This window comes from Sciurus vulgaris (assembly GCF_902686455.1).
Source record: "Sciurus vulgaris genome assembly, chromosome: 6".
Lineage (NCBI taxonomy): Eukaryota > Metazoa > Chordata > Mammalia > Rodentia > Sciuridae > Sciurus > Sciurus vulgaris.
Genome location: NC_136466.1, coordinates 88,984,153 through 89,001,063, shown reverse-complemented (window position 1 = coordinate 89,001,063; position 16,911 = coordinate 88,984,153). Strand labels below are relative to the sequence as shown.

Here is a 16,911-nt window from a genome sequence, read left to right as displayed (position 1 = left end):
GGAAATAAGTCTGGAGTTTCCTCAAAAAACAAAAGAGAATTATCATATGATCCAGTTCTATTGCCCCTTAGTATACATCCAAAGGATTAAAGTTAGCATACTACAGAGCTTCTACAAATCCATGTTTATCTCAGCACATTTCATAATAGCCAAGATATGGAATCAGCCTAGGTACCTATTAATGGATGAGTGAAGAATGTGTTATATATACACAAGGAAATATTATTCAGTTATAAATAAGAATAAAACCAATTGGGGATCATCATGTTAAGTGAGATAAGCCAGACTTAGAAAGACAAGCATTTGGCAGAACAGTCACAGATTCAAGACCAGCATGGGCAACTCAGTGAGACCCTGACTTAAAAAAAATCTGGAAATATAACTCTGTGGTACAGCTTCCCTGGGTTAAACTCCCAGGGAAAAATCAAAGACAAATCACATGTTTTTTTTTTTTTTTTCCTCATATGTGGACTCTAGAAAAATTAAAACAAACAAACAAACAAACAAAAAACCCTCCAAGTCATGAAAGGAAAAACAGAAAGGGAAGAATAAGGGAGGTAATGGGAGAATGGATATGATCAGAGTATGTTATGTATGTGTACAAATAAGCCACAATGAAATTCATACTTAATATAATAAATACACATTAATAAAAATAAAAATAAGAGTAATTCAGAATCTCCTGGAGGGGGGTGATTAGGCATTTATATTTTAATTCTAGATATTCTTATAAACCAAAAGCTGAGAACATCAGCCTTAGGTTTGTGACGTGGTGTCATCTCCTTGGACCTGAGACATAGAATGTTGTGGGAGTTCAAGAACAGCCTGGGAAACACAGTAAGGCCCTGTCTTTAAAAATTTTTTTGAAAATACCAGCTGCAGAAAGATGCTCAGAATGCTGCAGTGGGTGAGGAGGAGGCCCTTAATGCCCATGTACATGGCTGGTTTGCAGTCATGAAGGTAGCAGTAAAATCCAGGTTCTCCCCTCTACAAAATATACCCTTGAAATGCAAAATGATACTTCTTTCCAGGTGTTTGGTTTCTAAAGTCTTTATCTGATGTTCACTTTAAAGTTGTATCTTTTATAAAACCATTATCACTTTTTAGGAGTACACGATGAAGTGTGAACTTTCCACCCGGGCCCTGGACCTTATCCTTATCTTTGCCCCAATCTTTAATCCCTTGAGCTTTTGGGACTAACCTATTTAGCCAGTTCAGCAGAGGGCTGGCATCTAAAGTTTTTCAAAAAGGGCTCTTAGAATTTAATGCCCTTTGTTGATCAAAGGCATTGAATGTTACATAATGTATGCCTATGACTGATGATTTGTATCCTCTTTCACAAACTGCCAATATAATCACCTATCCTCTAAAGTGTTCCTCTCCTTTACCTAGATGGAAATAAATTGAGATTGCTGCAGTGGCAGTAGGAAAGGAGGGGTGGATTCATGACCTATTTGAGTATGCAATTGTGTAATAAGCAGCAACTGAATGGGAGGGAGAATGAATATTGAGGCTAACATACAAGTTTCAAGATGGTGCAACTAGGTAGATATCAGTATAATTCACTACAATAGGACACAGAGCCAAAAATAGGATTTTGCTTGAGTTATTTAAATTCAGACTTAGATATGATAAGAATTTTTTTGTGGTAAGTAGCAGGCAATCGTACACATGATTTGGAGCTTAGAAGTAAAGTTTAGATTCAAGGTCCAAAAAATTAGAATTACCAGTGAAAGAATGGACATTTTTTTAAGCTGTCTGTTTTATCTCAACTCCCTAAGGTTTCCCTCCCAGTAATGGGAACAAAGCCCTTAAAGCTGTTCCAGGAAACAGCCCCAAACAGAGAGTATAAGAGTAAATTGAGCCTGATAGCCAGATAGTGCTCAAACAGTAGGATTACCAGAAACTATTGACCAGAATCTACAGCCTGTTGTAAAACATTGTGAAACATGTTGTCAGCAAACCCAGACCCCCTTTGAAATTTCCTGGCAGCTTTGTTCCCCCTTTTCCCCCTTTCATGTGTGACCCCTCCCGATGTGTGGTTTCTGCCTTTATAAACCTACAAGATTTTCTGCTAGGGACTCGACTCCTCGAGTTGGGTCCCAGCGCGCTGGAATAAACACCTCTTGCGGTTTGCATCAAGTGACGCCTCCTGCGGTTGATTGGGGTTGCCGTCCATCCATGGGACAGAGTTGGGGTTTCCTTTTTGGGGGCCTTACATTTGGGGGCTCGTCCGGGATAAGATGGCCCCCCCTCATCCGCAGAGTCGACCTTGGAGGTAAGAAGGGGTACCCCGAAGTTGTCTGTCTTTGTCTTGTGTTTTGTTAGTTGGTCTGGTTCTGTGAGCGCGCTTTTGGTTTCGGTGGCAGCCGTTCGGTGACTCGTGAGAGTGGCCGAACAGTGGCCGGCAGACGTGCCTGGGGGGCCACAGGTTGCAGCCCTGGGGGACGCCCTAAGGGTGGAAGGAGAGCCAGGGACGCCTGGTAGTCTCCGTCGGTAAGGGCGCTGATGGGGTTCAATTGGTGGATCAGAGATTGGCGCCCGTCTGTATCTGGTTCTGGTTCTGTTGTGTGTTTGTGGCGGAGGTGGAGGAAGGGTTGGAACAACTGGGGGGTTCTCGGCCCGGGCTACTCTCGGGTGGACCCCAAAGGTTCCTTCTCTGGACTCCCCCTCCCGACAGCCCTGAAGGGTAACTTAGCAAAGTAGCTTCAGTCTCAAAAGCAATGAAAAATAAGGTCTCATAATTTTAACATCCAACCTGTCCGGATGAGATGGCTAAAATGCCTTAGACACAGAGTTTCTGTTAAAACCTGTTAGATCCTTCCAGATCTCAGTCAAGGCTTACATTGAAATATAAATAAAAGAAGCCTAAAGGCTCAGTAGGAGACCGGTCTCAAACCCAGGGAAAGAAAAGGTAAAAAGAGTCTTTAAAACTCCAGCAAAGTAAATGCTATATTTTTAATTATATGTTTTTTTGAGCTCATGATTTTTTGATCAGTTCTATTTTTTATTCAACTAGAGTTTTTGAACATCTGTTACACTGCAATGGAGATTCACCTATAAAGTTACAAGGGCTTGATTTTGTGTTATTTGTATGTTGTGCTGTCTGATGTCATGTTTTGTCTGTATCAAAACTGAGCGCTCCTAAAATTAAAATTTAAAAATGGATCCAGATACTTTTAATTCACGTGATTTAAAAAGGTTCAAATTGGGTAAACTAATAAGAGTAAAATGTCTTTGAAAATAACTTGCAAGTCTCTAGGTGGTCAAGCTAATAAAATATTGATGTTAATAAAATGTCTAATATCAATTGTTTCTAGGACTTTTCTTCAACAGGGAAGAGACAGCAAATACTGTTCAGGACACTTGTCTGATATCTTGGTTTTTACAGAATAAGTGAATTAGAGTTAACATGTATGGGATTACTCTAATGTGTTTGTAGAGACATCTGATTAATTTACAAAGTTAAAATGCTAATTGTTAAATAACATTGAGTACTTTTAACTCCTTAAATTCCATGGGGTATCATACTTAAACATTATTGGTGTTTTCATAGGTTGGTAAATAAAAGGGTTTAAACTTGCTTTGTGTCATCACTAAACTAAAAACAAGGTTACTAAGAGTTATGTCCTAACAAGTGCAATTCTATATACAAAGGGTCCCAAAAAGTTTCAACTGTGTTTCAATTAGAGTACTATAAACAACAGAATATTTAATCTTATTAAAATAGAGTAATTTATCTAAATTCAGAAATTTCATAAGAGTTGTTTCAGAATGTGAACAAAAAGGGGACAACGAATAGGAAAGAGAAAATAAAAGGTTCTGGGTATGGAAAGATATTTAGTAAAAGGAAAAAGGAAATGTTTCTGGGTAAGAAAGTGCTTGTGTGATGAAATACATGAGGGTCTAAGTAAGTGCTAAGAAAGTCTGTGTAAGTAAAGGGCAAGTTTCAACAAGTTTGTGTGTAACTAAGTTGGTTATATGTATGTGAGACAGCTAAAACTATTGAAGGTTTTTCCTAAGGTGAAATACTAACGTTCTGATATAAACCAAAGTTTAATCTATATGGTAGAATGACATGGTAAAATGACAAGGATTTGAAACACTAATTTACTCTTTGTGTCTATTAAGTTTTATTCTTTAGAACAATTAGTCTTAAAAATTGGGGTGTATACAATTATGGTTAAACAACTATTATAGAGTATTGTACTTTGTTACAGAGTATACGTTTCTCTTTAAAAACTCAATTTGGTAAGATAAAAGTGTCAAGGTATTTGTGAAATGGTCACTAGTTGTATATTAAATGTGTTCATATTTTTCAGGACCACAAGTTTTTAAAGCAAGGAATTTATTAAGCTCTGCTATCCTCCAGATTAAACTTGTCTGTAATGGTAATCTTAAACTTATAAAGAGTAAATTTTATTGGGGATTTATTTCTATCATTTAATGTTCTATTATAGGACCTGCTATCAATAGGGTATGTGTAAAATTTGTTACTTTTTACACTGGGATAAAGAATTTCAAGTGTAAATGTATTTCTAAACATTAGAGTCTGATTTGTTTAAAGGTTAATATTGTGAAATATGAAAGAAACATGAAAACATTTTGCCACTTAATCACACAAAAGGAAAGTTAAAAGCTCTCTCAGCCTTTCTTTGATTCATGTTTTAGATACTATGTTAAATTGTGTTAATTATAAAGTTTATATAGACTCAGGAAACAGTATATGTAAACTACTTAATGGTATTTAAGGAAAAGAAGCAAAGATCAACATCAGAATTAGAACACTTAAGATCTGTAAAGAGCCACGCCTTACCTGAGATAAGGCTCTGCCTCCCACCTCACTGTGTGTAGAATAGCTCCAAAATAAGCCAGACTTCAGCTTATTTAAAGTTATAGTCAAAAGATTGGTTCTTGTTGTAAAAGTACTATGATCTCAAATAGGGGATAGAATGTAGTTCTCAATCAAAATTCAAGATAGCTATTATACAAGCTGAATATATTTTTACTCTTGCTAATTTCATTTTGTAAAACTGTTACCTGTTAATGTTTTGCAGAAGTAGCTGCTCCAAGAACAAACAACCTAGGTAACTTGTGATAATAAGCCATCACCTATAGAATAGATAGTGGTAACTTCTAGTACTAATGCAGACTCCAGTTAGATAAAAGGGTAAATAACTGTAAAGTTATGGACATTAAAGTTAAAGCCCATTACTCTTAATTTATGACTGGTGAGACTGGCTTGCTGGATAATTAAGATCCAACTTAGAAATTGGAGTTAAATACAGAGGTCAAGAAACGTCCATATTTGGGTCTTGCCCTCAACGTTAGCCTGAACCCAGGGAATAAGAGAACTTCTCTAAGGAGCGTTGCAACTCTGGGTCACACAACCTCCTGATCAAGGAGATTGTTGAGACTAGAGGATGAAAAATTATCCAGTGCATCTGCTGCAGAGGAGGGTCATGGAAAAGGGGAAACATCCCTTGATGTTTCTAAAGGAAGTCACCTCATCAAGAGACCCTGCCTAATCAAAGTCACTGGTGGAGCTAAGGAGCCGCTCTTAAGTTCTGTATGAGTGACCCCTGTGGGAACTCAGCTGACTCTTTAACAAGACAGAAACCAGGTCAATTTGACCAGCTTGATCTTAGATACCCAGCAAAACAGTTAAAACCAAAATATAGCCATTCTTGGGCATTTAAAGGAAATAATAATTAAATGTAACTTAAGATGTACACTTATATTAGCCCACTAGAATAAAGACTGGAAGCTACAAATGAAAGAAAGATTCTTCAGCAAATGTGCCTGATAACTATCAAGAGAAACTGCCAGAGTCAGAAGTTTTTAGTCAGTTTAAGACCTTCCTAAGCTACACAGGTAGACTTAATCTATGTTTGCTATTATGATTATCTATTCCTAAGTAACAGAAGTATAGAGATCTCTAGTAAACACAGGTTATACCAATAAAGGGATATTTTACAAAATCAGATGACATTAAGTAGCTTAACTATATTTTCTGGGGACATCTATGACAATGTTAAAGTCCCCAAATAAAGGCCTTGTTCTCTCCAGCCTTTGCTAGGCCTAGTTATGGGAACAATTTCTCAGTTCTTCCACATCCTGGTGAGAGATTAACTTCTGCCATTTTCATGATACTCAGTGGCATGTTTCAGATGCTGCAACATTTACTTTGTGCTAATCTCATTTCAGGACTCATGTCTTTTTGTTCTTCTATCATAGAAGCAGCCGCCCCCAGATGACTTTACAACCTGCTCTTCCCCAACCAGGCTTCTTCCTGGGACCCCTTATTGACCCGATTTTTAGAAAAGGAACTCCAAGCTGCTTGCCCCACGCCACCCACTTCCAGCTCGAAGAAGCTAGAGCGGTCATCGACCTCCTTCCCCAGCAGCATGGAGTTCCTGAGATTAGAGGGGGGAATGAAGCCAGAATTGGGAACAAGTAGTTAGTGTAGAAATAGGGGATCAGGTCAAATTGAGGAAATGGCCATAAAATCATCTGCCTCTGGAAGTTGGAAACTGCCCCTGGAAGAATGGAATGTCAAGGATCTCCGGAGCCCATTGATTACCAAATTTACCTGCCTTTATCAAGGACTGTTTACCAAGGACTGCAAACAAGGGGCTGCTAATTGGTGGCCTGCCCCCTGGGCTCTTGCCTGCCTGAAATCACCTAGTCACCTTCATCAGGGAAAGAGTAAGTGGTGTATAGGTACTAATGCTTAGGCAACAATACCAGTCCCTCCGCCAAGGAAATAGCTTTGGAGAAGAGTATATAGAGACAGAAGTTCCATGATTAGAACTTCCAGAAAAGAAAATGGGGAAATGAAAGAATGGACATTTTTTTAAGCTGTCTGTTTTATCTCAACTCCCTAAGGTTTCCCTCCCAGTAATGGGAACAAAGCCCTTAAAGCTGTTCCAGGAAACAGCCCCAAACAGAGAGTATAAGAGTAAATTGAGCCTGATAGCCAGATAGTGCTCAAACAGTAGGATTACCAGAAACTATTGACCAGAATCTACAGCCTGTTGTAAAACATTGTGAAACATGTTGTCAGCAAACCCAGACCCCCTTTGAAATTTCCTGGCAGCTTTGTTCCCCCTTTTCCCCCTTTCATGTGTGACCCCTCCCGATGTGTGGTTTCTGCCTTTATAAACCTACAAGATTTTCTGCTAGGGACTCGACTCCTCGAGTTGGGTCCCAGCGCGCTGGAATAAACACCTCTTGCGGTTTGCATCAAGTGACGCCTCCTGCGGTTGATTGGGGTTGCCGTCCATCCATGGGACAGAGTTGGGGTTTCCTTTTTGGGGGCCTTACACCAGTATCAGGAGAACTTTCTGTGTGCAATAAGATGTATATATTTATCTCCTTAAGAAATTTTGTTATAATATTAATATTTATGTATATATACGCACCTATATTATCTATTTAATTTTTTTGTGTGTGTGTGTGTGTGTGGTGATTTAACCCAGAGGTGCTTTACCACTGAGTTACATGCCCAGATATTTTTTTTTTTTAATTTTGAGACAGGATCTTGCTAGGTTGCTGAGATTGCTCTTGATCCTCTTTTCTCAGCTTCCCAAGAAGCTGGGATTACAGATGTCTACCACAATGTCTGCTCACATTTTAGATATTAAGTGACTCCATTTTTTTTATGATAAGTCTCAAAGGACCCTATCAAGTTGTAGTTATATAAGGAAGTATTTAAACATATGTAGTTATTAGCAAATATTAAATCTCTAATCTGAAACCTAGTAGGGAACCAATTTGCCCTGACTGCTTCAACCTGCAAAAGTAGCCGACAGGGATAGACTAATAATTGAGCTAATACAGATTTACGTGTGGGTTGAAGCTAATGACTTCAAAGTATGATGAAATTTTAGAGTACATTCCTAGACTTCCACCTGCCCTACCCAAATCTCCTCTGTCCTCACTGAGACATGCAGCATATATAACCAAGGGCAGAGCATCTTTTGCAGACCAATTTTGCCTATCAAGCTGTTTTGCTGGGGTGTGGTAGTCCCAAATGTAAAAGTTGGTCATATACTTCAAGGAGTTTGGCCGATGAACTATTTCACTTCTACTCATTTGGAATCACTAATCAAGGTCATCTTAAGAATTTAAAGTCAGAATCAAACGGTCTGATTTTCAGTTAGTTCAGTGCTCTATTCTATCTTAAGAAAAAATTATTACAAGATATTAGAAAACTTCACCATGTTACTGGGGATGTAATACATTCTCAAAGAGACAGTTTTCTATTAAGGAAAACCAATTTATGAATTCTGTATTTTTGTGCTGACCGTAACTTCAACTAAACAATAAAAAAAACACTTTAGTTTTTATTCCTACTGTTATAGTGGCAAAATAAAGCACGCAATTTAAACACACACACACACACACACACACACACACACACACACACACACATTTCACATCTTCTGGAAATCTAGCAGCATAGCAAATATTTATCAGACCTTGAAGGAGAATGTCTTCCGAAGTGTGTGAAAATAGTAACAGTCTCCCGAATTTCTACCCTTTATACTTGGTCTTTAACTCCTTTGTTCCCCAGAATAGAAGATTTGGAAGGTTAGAATACATAAGAATTCATTTAGTAGTGCACCTATAAAGTTGCAAGGTACCTCCTTTAGTCTCTAACAAATGCTAAGAGTATTGACATTCAGTTGATATGACTTTCCTCTTCTTAGTGTTATCTTCTTTCTTAGGCAATTTGCTGTGTCATCTCATTATATTCCTGGCTTGAAAGAGGAACCTAGTTCTAAAGCTTGAAGTGGTTTATTGATCCTAAAAGATGAGGTAATTCACTGTCTGACATAATTTAAGGTTTCAAAGAGTAAAACTCTCAACTATGCTTTTCATATGAAATAATCTGAAGTAGTAGTCTTAAAATTCTGCTTAACATCTTTGCAACAATTTATTCAGATCAAAACTCAGTCCTTAAAATTTATTTTGAATTTCTCGTCACACATCACTTTAAGCAGCAGTAAAAGTCTTCCATTTGGAGAACACTGGTAATTATTGCTAATTGTCTTGATAATGTTATCTCAATCTGGTTCATTCCTCTCCTTGAACCTCCCACCATGTGATTAATGTCAGGAGTAAGGATTGTTTTACATATTAAACATCTTAAAGGTTATGTTCTGTGATTGTGAGAGAAAGCAATGGGATGTCATCTAACTACAGGATTTAAGAGAGAGTGACCAAACAGTGAAAGAACTCATACATATTCTAAATCACCCAGAGTGAACCAAATGATAATTTTGTTTCAGGAACATGAGGATGAATATTTATAATAGTTCTTGAATGGAATATTGATTCTCTTTATTAACTCTATTTGGAGGAGATCATCAAATAAGATGTGATTAATTTTTCTGCATTTGATCACATCCTTCCACAAATAATGACATTTTTTCCCCACAAATAGTCATTTCGGTAGAGATAGCTTTGTAGAAGCTAATAAAATAGCTCTTAGAGCAGTACTACCTGCTAGTAGCTGTTTTAGGAAATTTACAAATATTATCTTTATAGTAGATACAAGTTATTATCCCCATTTTATTGATAAGGAAACTGATAAAAGGAGGGTACGTTGCCCAGTATCATGTAGATTGGGTTATATGGGACAAAGAAAAATAAGGTCACAACAGCAACTGGTTTGGAAATTTCTTATATCAACATTTAGGTAAGGACTACATGGTAAGAAAGGACCACATACATCTAAAAATACATCAAAGAAAATGTTAATGTATAAAATCCTTATAACATAGATGAATTTTCATTGTATTGTTGGAATTTTTTAGACTAATTGAATTCACTGTGGCAACAGTTTATGGTTCTTATATAATACTACCATATACTATTTTTTATTCATGCAATACTATTACATTCGAAGAGTCATACATAACAATAGAAAATAAAATGTGCAATTTAGCCTTCCCCCTGTTATAATCTAATGGGGAACTAGACATGACAAAATGGCAGGAGAGTGGTTCCATGGTATAAGAATAAAACACCAAAATCAATTCTTGTTGCTTTGACAGGAAGCAATTACGATATTAGCTAAAATGTATTAAGTGCTGACTATGAATTTGGGTCTTCAAGAAGGCCCACTGAATGGCACACCCCCTGATCCTACCTTGAACTCCAACCAGGTTCAGAAATAAGGAGAGAATAGCAGATGGGTGCCAAAAGATCACTTTTTAAAATAGTAAACACTAAATTGGAAGTTATAATATGGAAAGTGGCCGTTTATTCTCCTCCATCTAAAACCTCATTTTCAGGTGGGAAAACTGAGTATGTGAGATGCCCTATTTATTCTTCCTAAATTCATTGATGAAATTAAACTCCTCTTCTCTGATGAAAAGTGATAGAAGTATTTGGGAGAGGTAAAGAGATTCTTTTATTCACATGGAAGAAAATATCAAGTGCAAGAAATAAGCATCTTCCCCAATACTATGGGGAAAATTAGTCCTGTGAGGTAGATATTATTATCATCCCCTTGAATCCATGGAAGGAAAAGTGAAGCAGAGAATGATTAAAACTTAGTTTAAGGTCATATACTAAGTAGCTGGAATAACAGATCTGAACCCAGGCAGACAGCATCCAATCTTTCTTGACAACTATTCTACACTGACTCAAGTACAGCAACATCCAATTGGAAACAAGCACTATTCATGAAAAGGGCTTATCTGAGTTGTAAGTAAAGGATGATAAGATTCTGACAAGAGGAGGTAGTAGGGTAAAGGAAGAAGGCATTTCTAGTCAATGAAATAGCATGGAAAAATACAAGAAAATGATCGTAAAAAACAACAACAACAGCATATTAGTGAACTTTTTGTCACTGTGATAAACACCTGAGAAAAACAGGTCTGAGGAGGAAAGATTTATTTTGTCTCATAATTTCAGAGGTTTCATCCATGGCCCATGGACTTCATTGCTCTGGGCCTACAATGATGCAGAAAATCATGATGGAAGGACCAGGTGGAAGAAGTCTGTTTAGCTCATTGCAGAGCCTGGAAGTGTGGTGGTGCGGGGTGGGGAGAGGGAGAGAATGGGTTAGGAAAGGTCTGGAGAGAAGAGAAGATAAGACCTTCCAGGGTATGTCCCCAGTTGACATACTTGCCACAACTAAGTCCTACCTCCCACTAGTCCACTCAGACATCAGTGGATTAATACAGTCAGAGCCCCCGTGGTATAGTCACTTTCCAAATGCTTCACCTCTGAACACATGAGACTTTGGGGGACATTCCAGATCCACACTCTAACAAATACACAGTATAATCAGAAAAAATGAAAAGTTTATCTTTGTGTGTGTGTGTGTGTGTGTGTGTGTGTGTGTGTGTGTGGTGGAGAGCCAGGAGAGCCAGAGCAATTAAAGAGCATCTTTGTCATCATAAGGTTGGAACTGTTGGACAACACAGCCTTTTCTGGGCTGGCATGCATGATGGGGGTTTTTAGCTAATTAAAAAGAACTGTCATAAAATCTTCAGGATATGGCCCTGTTCAAGTTCTTCTGTTGGTCATCTTTGCCCCACAACATTTGATCTGTTGTTTATTATTTTGACTGAACACCCTAAGCTTTCTGAAGTACAACATTTTTCCTGTCTGGGAGAGGATACTTAAGAGAATGTGAGTGTCCTATTCTGCTCCTCCTAACAGATGTTATAAAGTAGCTCAGGCTGGGTGAAAGAGCCCATAACCAGCTGTTTCATAGCCTGCAATTACAACCTTAATAAATGAATCATTTCCTTTGGCTGGCGCTGGTGGGTTTGAGCATAGCATTCTGTGCTTTAGCAGCCTGGAAGCAGTTCGTAGTTTGCTGACGCTTTAACATGGAGGTCTGAGAAGTCAGGCTTATAACAAAAATCATTCTGACTGTATATAAATGCAGGTTTAGCGACTTGTGGTGAGCTCATCTGAGAAAGATAAGTCATCAAGTCCTTGGTAATGTAATTGGCTTGACTTATTAGGCTGTAGTTTAGAAAATAAAAATCAAGCTGTAAAACATAATCTGCTGTACAGTGTGCTAATTAACCAGCTGGGCCAGCTTTTATAGACTTAATTTTACAGATTTCCTTGAGGACCTAATCTAGTTTGATGACTCAGAGCTACATCTCCCTCCTGCAAGGACTTAATAGTCATGACTCCTGGTTTTTTTCCCTCAGGATGTCAGGGACCTACCTCATCTTTGTTTCCTTTATTAGATGATATCCTTTCCATAGAAATCCTTCTTTTAGCAATTATTGCTGGACACTGCATTATGAAAGTTCAGATTTTTCTCTTGCTACTTGTACGACTTTTTGTTTGCTGCGATTTGTGGTAATATTATAGAATAATGAATGATTTCAGAACAGTCACTCCAGGGTGAAATAGAGGAGACAGAAACAAAGTAGCAAAAATGACTGGATTGAAGATAAGAATGTAGGCTTGGTGCAAAGAACAGATGAAGTGGAAATCAATTAAATGAAAGCTTTTTCAAAATAAAGTGGTGTGGGTCTTTAAAAGAACAAAAACAATTATCTTCCCAGTCTTAAATTTACAGAGCAACATAACCATGGAGACAAGTAAAGCAATGCAAACTGTATAATGTCTTAGAATGACTATTTTGATGATAAATATGTGTTCATTGCAGGAAATTTACAAAATATAAAAACAATTGCCTAGAGAACACTGTTATGTATATTTCAATGTATTTTCTTGTAACCTTTTTCTACTGAAACTTTTTTTACCTACTTGCTTGAAGTAATTTTGAGTGTATATTTTTTCTCTTCTTTATTCAACATGTCTCAAAATTTTTCTTAATATAAATCTTCTAAAAATAATCTTATAACTTTTATTGCTGTTTACACTTGCAGAACAAAATTTACAAAATTTGCACTTGCAGAACAATTTAGAAAATAAAGGAAATAGAAGGTATTGATGTTATTGGTAGTGTGTGTATACATTCACACTAATTCTATTATTTATGTACAATAAATATATGGTAAAATTATAATTATTATTTTGCAATATGATTTCTGCTACTTAATAATATATTGTGAATATATTTCTCTTGGTGTCTCTTTCTTGTTCTCTTTTTCCACACACACAACACACATTTTAATAAATATTTAGTATTCTATTATGTGGATATTCTATAATTGATTTAATTAGTCCTCTCATAATAGACTTTCATTTTGCTCCAAATGTTACTTTCACATATAATGTTGCAATAAAATTTTTATGACTATTTTGCCATAACTTAGTTATTTAAAGAATATTTTTTGAATCACTAATTTTGTTCCAATTAACAGATGCACTGCTTATATTTCATTGCACACAATAGTAATGGAATGATATCTTTAATCACATCCAACTTAATAAGCAGAAAGCATCTTATTGTTTTATTATGTACTCCTTACATTACTAATATTGGTATTTGATAATTTTGATATTCTTGATATAGATTCTACATATTTATATTTTTATATTCCTTTTGTTGATGGCTTATATTTTTATGCTCCTATTTTCATATTGGCAAATAAATTCTTTTTCATTAATTTGTAATTGTTATTTTACTGATCACATCATTTATTTTTAGCATTTGGAAAATTTTAATTAAAGCCTCAAAGCTCAAAATAATTGGGATAAATACCACCATGATTTTAATAGAGAATTAGACACAGCAAAAATGGCCTATAAGGTTCAATGTCATCTGCCTCCCTATTAATACCTTTCTTCCTTTCTGTGCTTATTTCCTACCGATTTTTCTTTGCTTATCATGACACATGGACACTGCAAATTTTACCTGGCCAAATGTGCAGACACTAGGACCTTCGCACTTACTACTTGCCAAATATGCATGTACTTACTGCTTTTATTCAGGTGGAATTTCTTAGGTCACTTTTTTTCAGAAAGACTTTTGCTAGCTCTCCTGGATATCATGGACCTAGGCAATTGCAAACGCAAGGCAGTTAGAAGAATTCATCAAGACAAAGAGAAGCAACTAAGTGAATTTATTAGAGGAAGATAGCTTGCAAGGGTGCAGTAAGTATCAGTGGGTACAATGACAAAGACATCTGCCCACAGACTCAGGAGATCTGGGTTTATATGCATGCTTATGAGTTCTTTGACGAGCTTTATGCCAGGAGTGGGTTTTGTTGAGCAAGGGGAGATTGACTGATTACTGTGCTTTGCCCATAATGCTTATTAAAACATGTGCCAAATTCTCATTCCCATGTTTTAAATCAGATGCATGAGATGCAACTAATGTATATGGGGCCTGGAACAGGAACTTTTCCTTCTTAGATTACTTTAGGTCAAACTTGGGAGTCCTGATCATGCTCCTTGGGATGGTTGGACAATCCTTTTAAAAATAGAATCTTGTTGTTTATGCTTTGGGGAAGTTAGCTCCTTTGATAACAGCAATTGGGGCCGGATGAAAGGAGGTCCTGAGGCTCAATCAAATCAGCTGATTGAGGTGAGATGGGGCCTTGAACAAGGGTTCCTAATCTATCCTGGCTCACTAAATATTAACCCCTCTCCAAGTCGCCCATATCTATGAAATCCATTTTATTTTTCTATTAGGCACTTATCATTTTGTGACATAATTTTATGTGCTTATTTCTTTTTCGTTATAGTCTGTCACTAGAATGAGGGCTTTTGAAGAAAAGGGAATTTGACTGTCTTCATTTCAATGTTAACATCATAGCCTACCATGGACACAGAGAAGGCATTTAATAAATACATGTGGAATAAATGATGAATGAATTCCATTTCAGAAGCAATATTTTCCAGTTCAAAGGTGCTTTTTTCCTCTTCTTTGTTGTGTTATCTTTTAATCATTAAAGACTAACAAATTTTCTGTTCTCAAAAATTATTTCTGGTACATAGGTATTCAGCCTTCCTATAGCTAGAAAATTGATATATATTTTATTCTGTGACATATGAGAATGTACTTATTAACCTGGATTTAATGCTTTAGTTAGTAGCATTTAATATGACTTCGTACTCTGCTGCAATGTGCTTTTGCAATCTGATAAAGTTTTCTTGTAAGGAAATGTCTTCTTTTTCTATCATTTCTATAATAAATGACTATAAATGTACTGACTTAAAACAGTTGAAAGGTTTTATTTTATAGTTTAGCGGTCTCACAGTGCTAAAAATCAATCACAGTACTGGCAGGGCTAATTCCTTCTGGAAGTCCCTAGCTCCTTACCCTTCCAACTTCTAGTGACCTTCTGCCTTCCTGGGTTCATGGTCCATTCCTCCATATTCAAATCCAGCAATGTAGCATCTCTGACCCAGCCAGGGAAAGTTCTCCACTTTTAAGGATTTCATGTGATTAGATCAGGTCCACTTGGATAACCTCTCCATCTCAAGTTCCTAAACTTTGATTATATCTGTAAAGTCTTCTTTGCCATATGAGATACAGATATCTTGGATGCCTTATTTGGCCTACAACAGAAGGAAAGCAAACATTGCTGTCTTTCATGCTTGTCCCTGCTGACCTCTAAGACCTGATCTTTCTTTCCTTTCAAAACAACTTTCCTAAAATTAATAATGATCACTATCTATTCTCTTTACTTTTCATCTCATGTTTTCTTTGATCTCCTGCAATTAATATAATTTCAATTCCCAACAACATACTGAAAATGTTCTCTTTGAGCCTGACATTAACCTCCTAATCACCAAACTTGTTGATCATTCCACCTCGGGTGTCAGAATGTGCCTATGAAACTAGTAGGTAGTTACACAGTTCTTATAGTAACCAGGAAGGATGGAGCCCACTGGCCTAGGACAGCATGCAGGTCTAGATGCCACTTCTTACCACATATAACTTCCTTCTTCTCCCTTAATGACCTACTCTTCACAGGTATGAAAGTGTGATCCAGTGTGATCATGTCTCTTCCTTGTATTTAGAATTCTCTAGCTCAAGGTTCTTCCTCCTAAAAGTCAGTTTTTCTGCACAATGTTCTTTCTGTACTATCTCTACTACCCTTCTTCCTGTTTTAATGAAAAAAAATCTCAGCCTTTTGGTCTTGTTTTCTAACAAGGTTTAGGGATTCTAAACCAGATGGCCATTTTTGTGAGGAATAAATTTTCTTTTTCTAAAGTGTTTTTATAAAGTTACTTAGGTGCCTCCCTTGTTACCTGAACACCATCTTTCTTCAGTCCAGCACTAACTGAGGCCCTGAACAAAATGATAGTTGTTTGAGCCCTGCTTTGAAGAGACTCGCTGTTGGGCAGGTAAGGATGCTGCCTTGGCATTGAAAGATGGTGACCTCTGGTGGACACAATTGATTCTTTTCTCTCTTTATGTGATATTGTTGCTGTTGCCATGTTTGCTTTTAAATTTGTGTTACTATATGCATAACTTAAAAAATATCATCTTAACCATTTTTATGGGTCTTTATATATTTATTTATTTTTGTTTTTTACGGACTGCATTTTGATTCATTGTACACATTCTAAGGTTGTGCATGATGTAGATTCATATCATTCGTGTAATCAAACATGTATATATGGTGATGATGCCTGTCTCATTCCACCATTTTTCATACCTCACCTCCCTCTCATTTCCCTCTATGAAATCTAAAGTTCCTCCATTCTTCTCTCACTCCCCCACCCACATTATATATCTTCATTCACTTATCAGGGAAAACATTCGGCATTTTGTTTTTTTGGGATTGGCTTATTTCACTTAGCATGATATTCTCCAATTCCATCCATTTATCTGCAAATACCATAATATTATTGTTCTTCATAGCTGGATAATATTCCATTGTGTATAAATACCACAGTTTCTTTATCCATTCATCTGTCGATGGGCATCTAGGTTACTTCCACAATCTAGCTATTGTGAATTGAGCTGCTACAAACATTGATGTTGCTGCATTACTATAGTAT

The 16,911-nt window shown here is 36.7% G+C and overlaps 1 long non-coding RNA gene across 1 annotated transcript in view; it reads left to right on the top strand.

Annotated features, from left to right (window-relative positions):
- The window catches only part of LOC306664793, a 368,649-nt gene that overhangs the window by 290,500 nt on the left and 61,238 nt on the right, over window positions 1–16,911 (top strand). The window contains exon 2 of the long non-coding RNA XR_013764797.1: window positions 5,119–5,200. This is a non-coding gene — a long non-coding RNA (uncharacterized lncRNA). The remainder of the gene's footprint in view (window positions 1–5,118; window positions 5,201–16,911) is intronic.